General features: G+C 33.0%; 1 long non-coding RNA gene across 1 annotated transcript; it reads left to right on the top strand.

The window, feature by feature from the left end:
• The first annotated feature begins 2,362 nt into the window (after nt 1-2,362).
• Nucleotides 2,363-5,660, top strand: LOC140693853 (uncharacterized). Its single transcript, XR_012069556.1, has 2 exons — nt 2,363-2,608; nt 5,529-5,660. It is a non-coding gene; the product is annotated as an uncharacterized lncRNA (long non-coding RNA).
• Nucleotides 5,661-12,419: the final 6,759 nt, after the last annotated feature.

Consider the following 12,419-nt stretch of genomic DNA (forward strand, 5'->3'; position numbering starts at 1 on the left):
TTTCTAGGGACTGAAAAACTCTGAGTGAAAGAATGGCAAAAATAAACATTTGTAAATACACAATAAGTTTGTCTCTTTTGTAATTTTTGTAGTAGAATATTAAATTACATTTGTTTTAATTATACAACTTAATTACAATTTAAATAAAAAATTCCCCCCTTTGGGATTTCTTAAATTTAATTTCTTAAATTAGATTATTTTAATCTAATTTTATTCTATAAATATTTACCATTTATTTATAAATGTACCAAATAAACTGATATTTATTCTTCTCATGTTTTTTATGTAGAGCTACTTATTGTAAAGTACACAGATAAATACCTACTTCCATTTACAAATCAAATTATATTTCACTTTAATTGTAAATGATCATGAGATTGTTATCCAATATCTGTACAGGTTTTACACAAATTTCACTTTAAATTCCAAAACATTAAAATTATTTTATATATTTTTTGGATTATTTATACTATGTTTACAAATTTAGTATAAATTTGTGTACAAAAGTATGGGGATTTGTTTTATTTCATAGACCCCAAAATTAAAATATTTAAAAAGATTTTGTGGGGATAATATTTGCAGATCACACTATAAAAATAAGCATCATATATTTGTCATTTTAACTGGATGAATGTGAAGAAAACACTGGCTGAAAGTTACATTTGAGTGGCTAGGAGACCAGTTGTTTTGTGATGTCACAACTGCTCAGGTGGAGAACCATTTTGATGGCCCAGCAGTTTATCTGTGCAGGACTGCCAAAGCAACATTTGAAGCTGCAGTGCTCAAAATCATGCAGATTTGAAAAGTAGCTGTAGAAAAAGTTATTTGAGATGGCACATGTTTCTTCAGAAATTCAAGATGTGTCTCGTAAAGATTGACCAACTGGTTCAGGAAACTCCTGTAGATCTCTATTGTGTGATCAAACATTCTCTGGGGACTTGGACTTGAGTTCTATGATTGAAGAAAATGCTTTTCAGAATTTGTCTGAAGAATCCTTGATAAAAACACCATGTTACACACATTGTGTCTCTAAACCAGACGAAGATAATTATTTTCATTCTCTGACATTTCCAAGAAAACTCTGGGAAATGGCTGGGAGTGACCAATATAAATCCATTTGATGGGATGATAATGGAGCTTCAATAGTGATTGATGAAGATGTCTTGAAGAAGGAAGTTTTGGACAGAAAGTTCCCTTTCAGAATATTTGAACCTGGAAGTATGAAAAGTTTAGTTAGACAGCTTAACCTTAATGGGTTTAGTAAATTACGGCAGCATTTTCAAAGATCTGCTTCTCTAGCTGACTTTCTGGCAGAAGAAAAAGAAGTCTCTTTTTTAAGCAAGGTATTCAGAAATTTTAGTTAGCACTTGGTAACTTGTATACAAAATTGAAATTTGTACATCAATCTATGGTAATATATATGTAAAGCCAGATTATGAAAATTGTATAAAACTACTAAGGCTAAAATTATTTATCTTTTCCAAAAAAGAGTACAGTGCCTTAAGGATTCAATAATATGAGAAACTTTGCTTGCAACTATGAATCTTATCAGAAATCCAAATAAAGGTATTAAAGCTGCTTGTGAAAATTGGAATTCACCGTTATTGCAAATGCTAACTTCTTAAATTTGATGACTATACTACTTAAATATGTATTTTACAAATAAGGAATTTCAAAAAATAGTCAGCAATGTTCATATTTTGATGATATTATCTTTGCATTGTAAACGTGAAATCTGATGTTTTATAGGTTAGCCTTATTGTAGTCTTCTATTTTGGTTTAAAATTTTACTAAAATTTTTCTCTTTGGTTTTAGCTGCTGTTCTACCATAATCCAAATATAAAGTGAGGCTTTCCGCAGCTTTTGAGAATAAAAATAAGAGTTGGGATTAAAAATTCCTCTCTTGTATCTTCATTGGCTCAAGATTTCAAAAACAAACACTGTAAAGCAGGGGATAATGTGGATAATAATAATTTTTGTTTTCTGGCTGACAGTAGTAGAGAAAGTGCATTTTTACCTTTTGCAAATTTAAACATGCCTCTAATAAGAAAGCCCTCTACTAGCCACATAATTGGTGATACAACTACCCCGATCAGAAGTGATTTTTCTCCTCCATCATCAAGGTCAGTTAGACCACCATAATAAATTGCAGTGGATCAACATGCTATTTTAAATCAGTTGAACTGTGTTCACGGGCACTCTCAAAGCAGCTACCCTGAAGCAAATGGCCGTGTTGTGAACTTCATTACAACTACAACATCTACTTCTCAGTACAGCATCTTGTCTCCAATACAGAGAAATTATTTTGGACTTATGGTGGAGACTTCTACTTTTCCAAATAGATATCACAACATATCTGCCAATGAAGGTCATTTTCCTAAACTTCTACCAGGAAGGAACGCATGGTTTCCAGTGCCAGTGAGAGGTGATACATCAGCTACCTCTCTTTCAAAGCTGACTTATCAGCCATTTTCAGTTTATGAACGTCATCCTAAATTCAACTTATCTACCAGAGTTCTACCAGATTATGCAGGATAACAAAGACTAAAATTGATGTCGGCAAATGTCGGCAAATATCTGCAATTTTCCTTTTGAACAATAAACATAGGTGTGTACCTGTATTTACCTTATTTTCTTTAAATAGAGTTAAGTGTTAAATGGAGACTAAGTTAACATTTAAAGAAAAAAGTGATATTTGATTGATGTGATCATTTCATGGAGCAATATGGGAGTAAATTTGAATAATTTCTTGTAAGGAGGAAGAAAAAGTGGAAGAATTTGGAATAAGACTAAAACATGGAGAAAGGGAAAATCACTAAGTGGTTTCTGGCTCATCCTGGAAAGTATGAAAAGTGTTAAGTTAGGAAAGGTTGGAACAGGAAATAAATGCAGGAAGCAGTCCAGGGATTATGGTCTCTATTATGTCATCCCTGGAATCATAAAGGTCACATGATATAGTCTCAAATGGCACATTCAGTTTGTGGCAGAATTTAAAAAGTAATTTTACCTATGATCTTCTTTGTGTTGTTCTCAAAGTATTGAAATTGGTGTTTTCATTTCTTGCCATCAAGAGTCTACACTATATTTTCTAGTCAATAATTTATGTTGCTTTTGTGTTCAAGCCAAAGACATGCTTACGTCCTCAGGGTGGCAATTAATGCCTTTCCAAATGTAAGCAAACAAACTCAACTTAGTTTACTCATTTCTTTATAAATCTGGCATCTGACTACCTTGGCATTTCTTTATGTTTCTCTGTATCTGGAGATATATCCAGGCAAAAGATTGTCAACTATGTAAGCTGCAACCTCACCACTTTTACTCCAGCTCATCCTTGGACTTTGGGTGTCCTCTTATTACCTAATTAGGCTTTCCCAGTCTCAGTACAGAAACCACCTCATCCAGATGTTTTCTGTCTATCCCCCTTTCCTTGTCTAACTTGGATACCAGCACATTAAGCACAGCACATGTCACAGGATGAATTTAAGTATTAAGTGAATGAAAAATACATGTTGACTTTAAGCAAAATCTACTTTCTTGAAACAACAAAACTCTCATGGTTTTCAAACTATTTCGTTATGGTCTTTACTCTTCACCAAATACTAGATCTTTCATAGCCCAAAAACTAGTCACTCGAGACAGTAAGTGGAGGTAGGTACAGGAGACAAAGTAATATATTCTTCTTCATTCATGCCTCCAGAGGTCTGAAGCATTCCATTCTCATTTGCTGGATTTTTTAATGTCTTTTCATCACCAACCCACCGCAAAACAGCTGAGTCTCTTCCCCATACCGATAACTATACTGCCTTATGATTAATTTACTTCTTAGAATCAGAGCTTTGTCAAGAAGAGACAGTGCCATTGCAAAAATTTAATGTAGGTTTATACACCCCACATAACTTGTGCCCCTTCTAACCATCACAAAGTTTGTATCTAAGTGGTACTAGCCACTTGGTTGGGGTGGTCGAATTCAATAACCAAATTGCAATCTGAAATGTGTGGACTACAAGGAGGTGAGGGTGGTGGAATTAAAAATTTGTCCAACTGCAAGAATACAAATTTTCTGCAGATATTAGTAAATATAAAATATTCATGGAAGCCTTTGACTATTTCCCATTAATTTAAAATAAAAGGTGAAGCATTTTCAGAATGTGAAATGCCCTGAAATGCTGGAAAAATTGTTGGCAAAGTCAGGGAGCCTAAGTCTTCTTCTCACAATGATGCAGCTTGTGTCTGCTGATAAGACTGGAATGGCAAAATTGAGTCCTGAATATGTGTCACCAGTTGTGAAAAAAGCCTTTGTTACTCTGGAGAATGGGCAATGTCCAGGGTAAGTTCTGACAATATCCCAACAATATGACCTTTACCAAGAGAAGAAAAGAGCTCACATGCAGCAGGTGAACTGTGTCTGGACAGTAGTGGTTTTTCCTACAACAGAAACATCAAGCTTTTATGTTTGCCAGCTGAAACCTGATGGTGGCTATGTTTTTGCTTACATTAGCAGTCTAGGGTTGAGATGGGATGGTTCAGCCACTACTTTCCAGGTCTCTTATCACACAGTGGGTCTTATCGTGATCATCTTAACAAGGTTCTATACTGATAAGTCAAAAGCTACTGTTTACTTTCAAAATCAGAAATTCTAAGGAAGAATATTATTTGTTTGTCAATCGGTAGTTTTCTACCTGGGAAAAGGTAGAATATTGGCAAAACTACAAAAGTTGGCTGGTGCTTTGAAAACTATTCTCTGAGCTCTGCCCACTGAATACTTCCCACTAAATACTACAAATCTGTCTACCACTTTGTGTGTATGAAGATGGATTTTTAAGCAGTAACTAAGTTTCTCTTAGTTGAGTCATCAGTGAATTGTTCCCCTTCATCTGTCAGAATCTCTGTGAATTAAGAGTTTCATTGAGCCACCAGATTTTCTTCAGATCAGGGGGAGGTAAATTATATTTCTCCCAATATACTAATTGTTACCTGTTCATTGAATCCCGAGCAGATGCTAGGGCCAAGCCACTGAACCCTTGAAGTGGACTGAGGCTTATACATTCTCCAGTACCCAGAGCCCAGCACTGAACTCTGTCTCCTTTTTAATTTAAGCATATGTCTAAGTTTTTTCTTTTAATTCTCATTGTTGACACAACTTTTTTTGGCTTTGAACACCTGTTGACTAATTTATAGAATCTGACACACTGACTTATTCCCGTTCACCTAGAAATTGTAATAACCTTTCTTCCCTTGGACTACCTGGAATAGAGTGAACATAGTAACCATTTTGAAAGCAGTCCTCAGTGCTAATAATGCAGAACCTTGACACCTCTTTGCCCAGCATTGAGGGAGAATGTTTGTTGTGGATCTCAGGGATTATCTTCACATCCCTTAATGCAACCAAGAGAAAACACCACATTGTTATGCAAAATCGAGTCTTTGTCAGTATTGCATTCCCATTGTAAAACAGTTAAGAATTGTAGGAGTTCTGAGATTTTACCATGCTGAGATTTTTAGCAACCTAGCATGTTCTTTTCTTACAGATGCTGTCGGGGAGTTGAGACCATTGGTCAGAGACAGTGAACTTTATCACTCACAGCAAGAGCAGCCAGTTTTAAATTTGTATCCATTCCCTAATCTCAGATGAATACACAGAGTGAAATTTTAATGCCTACAGAAGCAGTGGGGTGTTAACATGTAGAAAGTTTAAGGCATGGTGAAACACTAATTTTATTAGTGTCTTTATGTATAATTTATTAGAATCACTTATTTATTAGTATCTTTACCTAGGATAAGTATATCATGACTCAAGTTTACTTGCTGCAAAACCAATCATGAGAAATGCCGGGGGGAAAAATGACCATTGAATTTCCATTTTTTCTTCTGCTTTTATTGAGATATAATTGACATAAAACATTGTGTAAGTTTAGGTGCACAGGATAGTGATTTGATTATAAGTATCAAGAAATAAATATCATAGGAACTTTAGGGAGAATTCATTGTCTCATTAGATACAATTTTAAAGAAATACAATTTGTGTTTTGGTCGTGATGAGAAACTTTATGTTCTACTCTCTTAACAACATTCATATAAGACATAAAGCGGTGTTAATTGTAATTTTCATGTTTCTACGGGGCATCCCTAGAACACGTTTATTTTACGGCTGGATGTTTGTAGTATTTGAGTGCAAAATCAAATTCTCCTTTCCCAAACCCTGCCTCTGTTAACTACAAATCTAATTTTTTTTCTATAAGTGTACTTGTTTGCTTTTGAAGTGTAGTTTATTCTTTAACTCTGTGTTAGTTTCTCTTACATAACATACTGTTTGCTATTTTTAATACATTTCAAACTGATCACAAGAATAAATCTAGTTATGATATGTTGCTATTTAAAGCTATTTCAAAGTTATTGACTATTCCCCACACAGTTCATTTCTTGTCTCTGACTCATTTAATTTGCAACTGGAAAATTTTCTCTCTAAATTTTCCTCAACTATTTGTTTTTCTTCACCACATTTCCGCCCTTATTGTAAGCAACATGTTTCTATCTATATCAATAACTCGTTTTCTATTTTATTATGTTCATTTGTTTTAATTCCAAGTATAAGTAAAACAATTCTGCATTTGTCATTCTCTTTCTGACTTATTTCACTTAGCATATTACCCTGTTGGTCTACCTATTTGTTGCAAATGACTTAATCTTATTCTATTTAGAGCTGAGTAATAACCCATTGTATTTTTATGTGTGTGTGTGCATATATATATGTGTACATATATACATATGTTTAATGTGTGTATATATATATATGAATATAAATACAGATATATCTGTAGTTAATTGATGGGTAGATATATATAACATAGGCACACATCGTTTTTATCCATCATCAATTGATGAGCAATTAATTTGCTTCTATAGCCTGGCTATTGTATATAATGCCACAGTGAATATAGGGTGAATTTATCTTTTCTGATTTGTGTTTTTATTTCCTTGGAATAAGTATCTAGATATGGAAATGTTGGATCATATTTCATTATTAATTTTTAGATAAAACTCCATACTGTTTTCCAGAGTGGAAACACAAATTTACATTCACTCAAGCAGTGCAGCAGGGTGCTTTTTCTTACATCCTCACCAATATTTATATTTGTTACATTTTTGATAATAGTCATTCTGAAAGGAGGGACATAATATCTCATTGTGTTTTGGAATTGCTTTTTTCTGATGTTTAGTAATGTTAACCATTTTCATTTGCCTGTTAATTACTTTCCCCGACTGTATATTCACTTTTTTGTAATGGGCTAAATGAGCGTAACTGTCTGATTTCATTTTTAGGCATTCTGTTTTGTTCCATTATTCTCTTTGTTCTGTGACACTACCATATTCATTACTGTAGCTTTGTATTATATTTTAAAATCAGGTACAGTGTTACATCCTATTAGGTCTCTGTCAAAGTTGTTTGTGTTTTTAGTTTGTTCGTTTTCTTTTCTTTTCTTTTTTTTAGTGATTTCAACACTTTTGTGTTTACATGTAAATTTAAGAATTATTTTTTGTAAGCGTCTGAAAATGCCATTTGTATTTTCATAGGCACTGAATTTAATTTGTGTTTTTTCTTGGCCTTATACTGTCATTTAAACAATATTTTTTTTTCCTAATCTATGAACACAGTATATCCTTTCACTTGTTTGCATTATCTTCAATTTCTGTTATACATATTTTATAGTTTTCTGAGTACACGTCTTTTACCTCCTTGGTTGGATATATTTCTTGATATTTTTTTGTAATGCAACAGTAAATGAGAAAGTTTCCTCACTTTTTCTATCTCTTAGCTTGTTGTTAGTGTGTAGAAATGAAAGATTTCTGTATGTTAATTTTACATTCTGAAATTTTACCAAATGTATTGAGAAGCCCATGTAGTATTGTGGCATCTTCTTTCGGATTTCTGTTTAAAGTATTTCATCTGCAAACAGATTCCTTTACTCCTTTTCTGAAATAGCTATATTTCATTTACTTTCATTTGGATAGCTATGGCTAGAATTTCCAATACGATACTGAATAACAGTGGAAAGTGTGAACAATCTTGTCTTCTTCCTGCTCTTACAGCAGATGTTTTCAGTTTTTCAGTGAGTGTCATGTTAGCTGAATACTTGTCATATGCGACCTTAAATGTGTTGAGGTATGTTTCCTCATACCCAATTTGAGGAGAAATATAATCATAAATAGATATTGAATTTGTCAAAACATTTTATAACCCTTTTGAGGTGACCATATAATTTTTATTTTTCAATTTGTTAGTTTGGTGTATCATATTGATTAATTTCTGGGTAATGAATCACTTTTGCATACCTGGCATAAAAGGGACTTAATCATACTGTATAATCCTTTTGATGTATAGTTTGCTTTGCTAATATTTATTGATGATTTTTTTATGTATGCTTATCAGTATTTAAACAGAAAGTTTATGTGGTATTTGTTCCTGTTTTAGTAGTAGTGTGATACAGAATGGTGGGTTAGGAAGCCTTCATTCCTCTGCAAGTTTTTGGAATTCTCTGAGAAGTATAGGTGATAGCTCTTCTTTCAATGTTTGGCAAAAGTCACCTGTGAAGCTGTCTAGGCCTGGAATTTTATTTCTTGGGAGAAATTGTTTAATTACTTATTCAATTTCATTAGTGATAATCTGTTAATATTTTCTACTTCTCATTCCATTCTGGAGATTATGTCTTTCTAAGAAATTGTCCATTTCTTCTAGAGATTCGATTTTAATTGGCATATAATTTGTTGTATCATCTTATGATGCTTTGTTTTACTTTGATATAAGCTATAACTTCTCATTTATTTTGGAGCTTTTTAAAATGTACTCTCTTTTTTGCTCATGATTCTCTTTAAATTTTATCAGTTTTATTTATCTTTCAAAGGTCATTATGTAGTTTGTTTAGATGTTTCTATTTTTAATCTTTATTTTATGTATTTATGTTTTGACATTTCAGCTGTCTTTCTTTCCACTAACAAGTTTGTTTATTATTTTGCTACATCTTTTGTTTGAAAGATTATGTTATAAGAGAGAGTTGTTTCTTATTTGTATAAGTCGGATTGTTTTGCTATAAACATCCCTATTAATATTGCTTTTGTTATAACACATGGAATTTGTTTTTGTTGTTATATTTCTTTATGTATTTTTTCTTTGATTTATACAGCAATCCTTGGTTGTTTAAGCTTGTATGATTTATCCTCCACACTTTAAAATTTTTCTCAGGTTTTCTTCTTTTATTAAATTTCTATTCTCACAGAATCCATATGTTTCTTCACAAAACAAGGTGGAAAATAATAAAATTTTTACTAAATTCTGAAAGACCCAAATTTTTTAAAATTATCTTTGAAAAATGAACAAAGCTACGGTTATTATCCTCCCTGACTTTAAAACATACTACAAATATACAGTAAGAAAACATCAAAATATTTCACTAAAAGAGTCACATAGATCAATGGAACAACATAAAGAGTCCTTAAATAAACACACACACATATGGTCAATTAGCCTACAATAAAGGATGCAACAGTATACAATGGAAAAAAGACAGTCTCTTCAACAAGTAGTTCTGGGAAAACTGGACATTACATGTAAAAAGTAGATGTAAGAGCACTTCCTTACATAGTATACAAAATAAAATAGAAATGGATTAATTTCCTAAATGTAAAACCTGAAACTATGCGTTTTCTGAACAAGAACAGGAACAAAACTGCTTTTGTGATAAATCATAACAATATTTATTTTTGATCTATCTCCTAATTAATCAAAAAAGGAAAACAAACAAAAACAGTTTTTAATTATACTGAGAAAAAATAGATGTACTATGTGATACAGTGATTCCGCTTCTTGTATAAATGTGAAATGCAAAACTTTTTGCAGAGCAAAGGAAACCCTCAGTAAGACTTATCACAACACACAGAATAGAAGGAAGAGTTTCAGACTATGAAACCCACAAGGTGTTAATATCCATAATGTATATATAGCATTTTATACTCATTATTTAAAAAACAAAGACACCAACTTAAAAACAGTAGAAGGATCTTCATGGAAACTTTTCAAAAACAGACATGTGGATGATTTTCATGGACATAAAAAGAAATATAATTTTGCTATTCATTAGGAAAACATAAATCATAACCAGAATGAAATATAATCTCACAGCAACCAAAATTGTTAGTAAAAAAAGTCTTCAAATGACAAACATTAATATGAATGTTGAAAAAAGGGAACCCAAATAAACTGTTGGTGGAAATATAAATTGATGCATCCACTATTATAAAAGTGTGGACAGTGCTAAGTAAACTAGAAATAGAAACACTATATGTTGCATCAATTCCAGTTTTTTTATAAACCTAAAAAAATGTAAACATTAAATTTAAAGGATATAGTACCCCCAAATTTCTTAACATCATCATTTATAATAGCCAAGGATAGAAGCACAAATCAACTGCCCATCAAAATATGATTGGCTGAAGTAGATGTGAGATATAGATAACAAAATAAATACTTAGTCATTGTCATATCAAAAAATAAAATTCTGCCATTTGGAACAATGTATCTGGACCCAGATAGTGTTGCACGTTGGAAAATAAGCCATACAGAGAAAAACACTCTATGTTACTACTTTCATGAGGAAACAAAATATATAAGAGAAATAATCATAAAAAAACAGAGCAAAAACACATATATATGTGTAGTGTACCAAGTAATGGTTTCCACTGGGGATAGGGAAGAAGGATGGGGGAAGACAGAAATATGCAAGCTACTAGTTATAAATTAGAGAACAAACAGGGCTATATTTACAGCACAGAGTAATATTTTAATAATTTAAATGATTTTAAAGAATTTAGAGGCATATATTATACTAAAATATTCATGCATTTGGGAAAAATATTGAAGAAAAGAACCCAGGAAAAAAAATATTTTGTAGTACTCTGATATGAAGGGAGGTAATTAGTTCACTTTCTTTACTGTTCTTATAATGTCCTTATTAGAATTTAAGCTTTTAAATGTAAAAGTTTAAACTTTGAATACAGTGACATAAGTTTAAACTTTTTCTGTCTCTGTCTTTAAATCTACAGTCAGTGAAACGATCACATCTCAACAAAAATAACCACAACACAAAACAATACTCCAGAACACATGTGTACAGCTGAATTTTGGTGGGCTAAAACACATAATGGTGGCTGATCTGAGGGAAGACAAGTTCGTGCCTGCGACAAGGCCCACTTACTAGGGTATCTGAGCCCAGAGTTTCAGAGTACCCAGTAGAAACAGGGTCTCAGTGGTTCACACAGCTTCAGCCTCCAACTGCACCAGTACTCATGGTCACAGGTAACTAGGAGGGAGAAACAGTGCAGACAGAATTTCCGTCCTTTTGACGCTCAGACATTCATGACGCTCTCCCTACTTCCCATTCACAGTGGTGGAGAAAAGGTACCTTGCAACATTGGAGATGGCAAAGGCAGTTGCCTGATTCCAACTACCCACCTGTCTTTACACCTTTCCTCAATGTGTGCACTCAGTCTTAAGGGATATCAGATAAAAGGAAGGGTTCAATGGCCCAGTGACAAAAGTGGCATTAACTTCCAGATTTGTTTAAGAAGTGACAATGTAAGCAATCTTTTATCCAGACAGTAGCGACTAGAAAGTGCCATTTTGAAATATTATCAGAGGTAGCTCAGATAAGTAAAACCAAACAAGGACTCCAAATCACAATCTGTGTTTTAGGGTCATCAGAGCAATAATTTACCAGGATCATGACCAATCACAGTAACATTATAGGGCACACACACACACAGATACACAAACAAAGAAACTGACACAGACACAGACACACACACACAGGCAAATGCACACATACATGAACACACACACACACACACAATATCAACCCTGCAGCAAACACATTTAAGGTCATGGAATATTACCGTATAACTAACAGTGAATCCAAAGAGTTGTCATACAGAATCTCAGTACAAAAAACAAAACACAGAAAGCAGTTTAGTGAGCTCAGGAATAAAATAAATGTTGGTAAGGAATACATTACCTAAGAGACTGAAACTATGTAACAACCAAACATTATTGGAGGACCAGATGAACTTAATAAATGATATGAAGTATGCAACAGAAAGCATTGGAAGAAGACTGTCTTGTGGAAGAGAGATTAGCAAACTCACCGATACAAAACAAGAAATGATAGGAGAGGGCAGAAATATAAGATATTAAAAAGTGAGGAAATTCTAAAATAGACATCAGACTTCTTCAGGAAGTTCACATTAGAGTGAAATCCTGGAGGGAGGAGAAATTTAGAAGGCAGCTGATGGTTTAATTAAAGTTGTAATAGTTGATAACTTCCTGAACCTGGATAAGGAACTGACATACAATTCCGTGAGCCAACACAACA

The sequence above is a fragment of the Vicugna pacos genome, unplaced genomic scaffold (assembly GCF_048564905.1).
Source record: "Vicugna pacos unplaced genomic scaffold, VicPac4 scaffold_20, whole genome shotgun sequence".
Classification (NCBI taxonomy): domain Eukaryota; kingdom Metazoa; phylum Chordata; class Mammalia; order Artiodactyla; family Camelidae; genus Vicugna; species Vicugna pacos.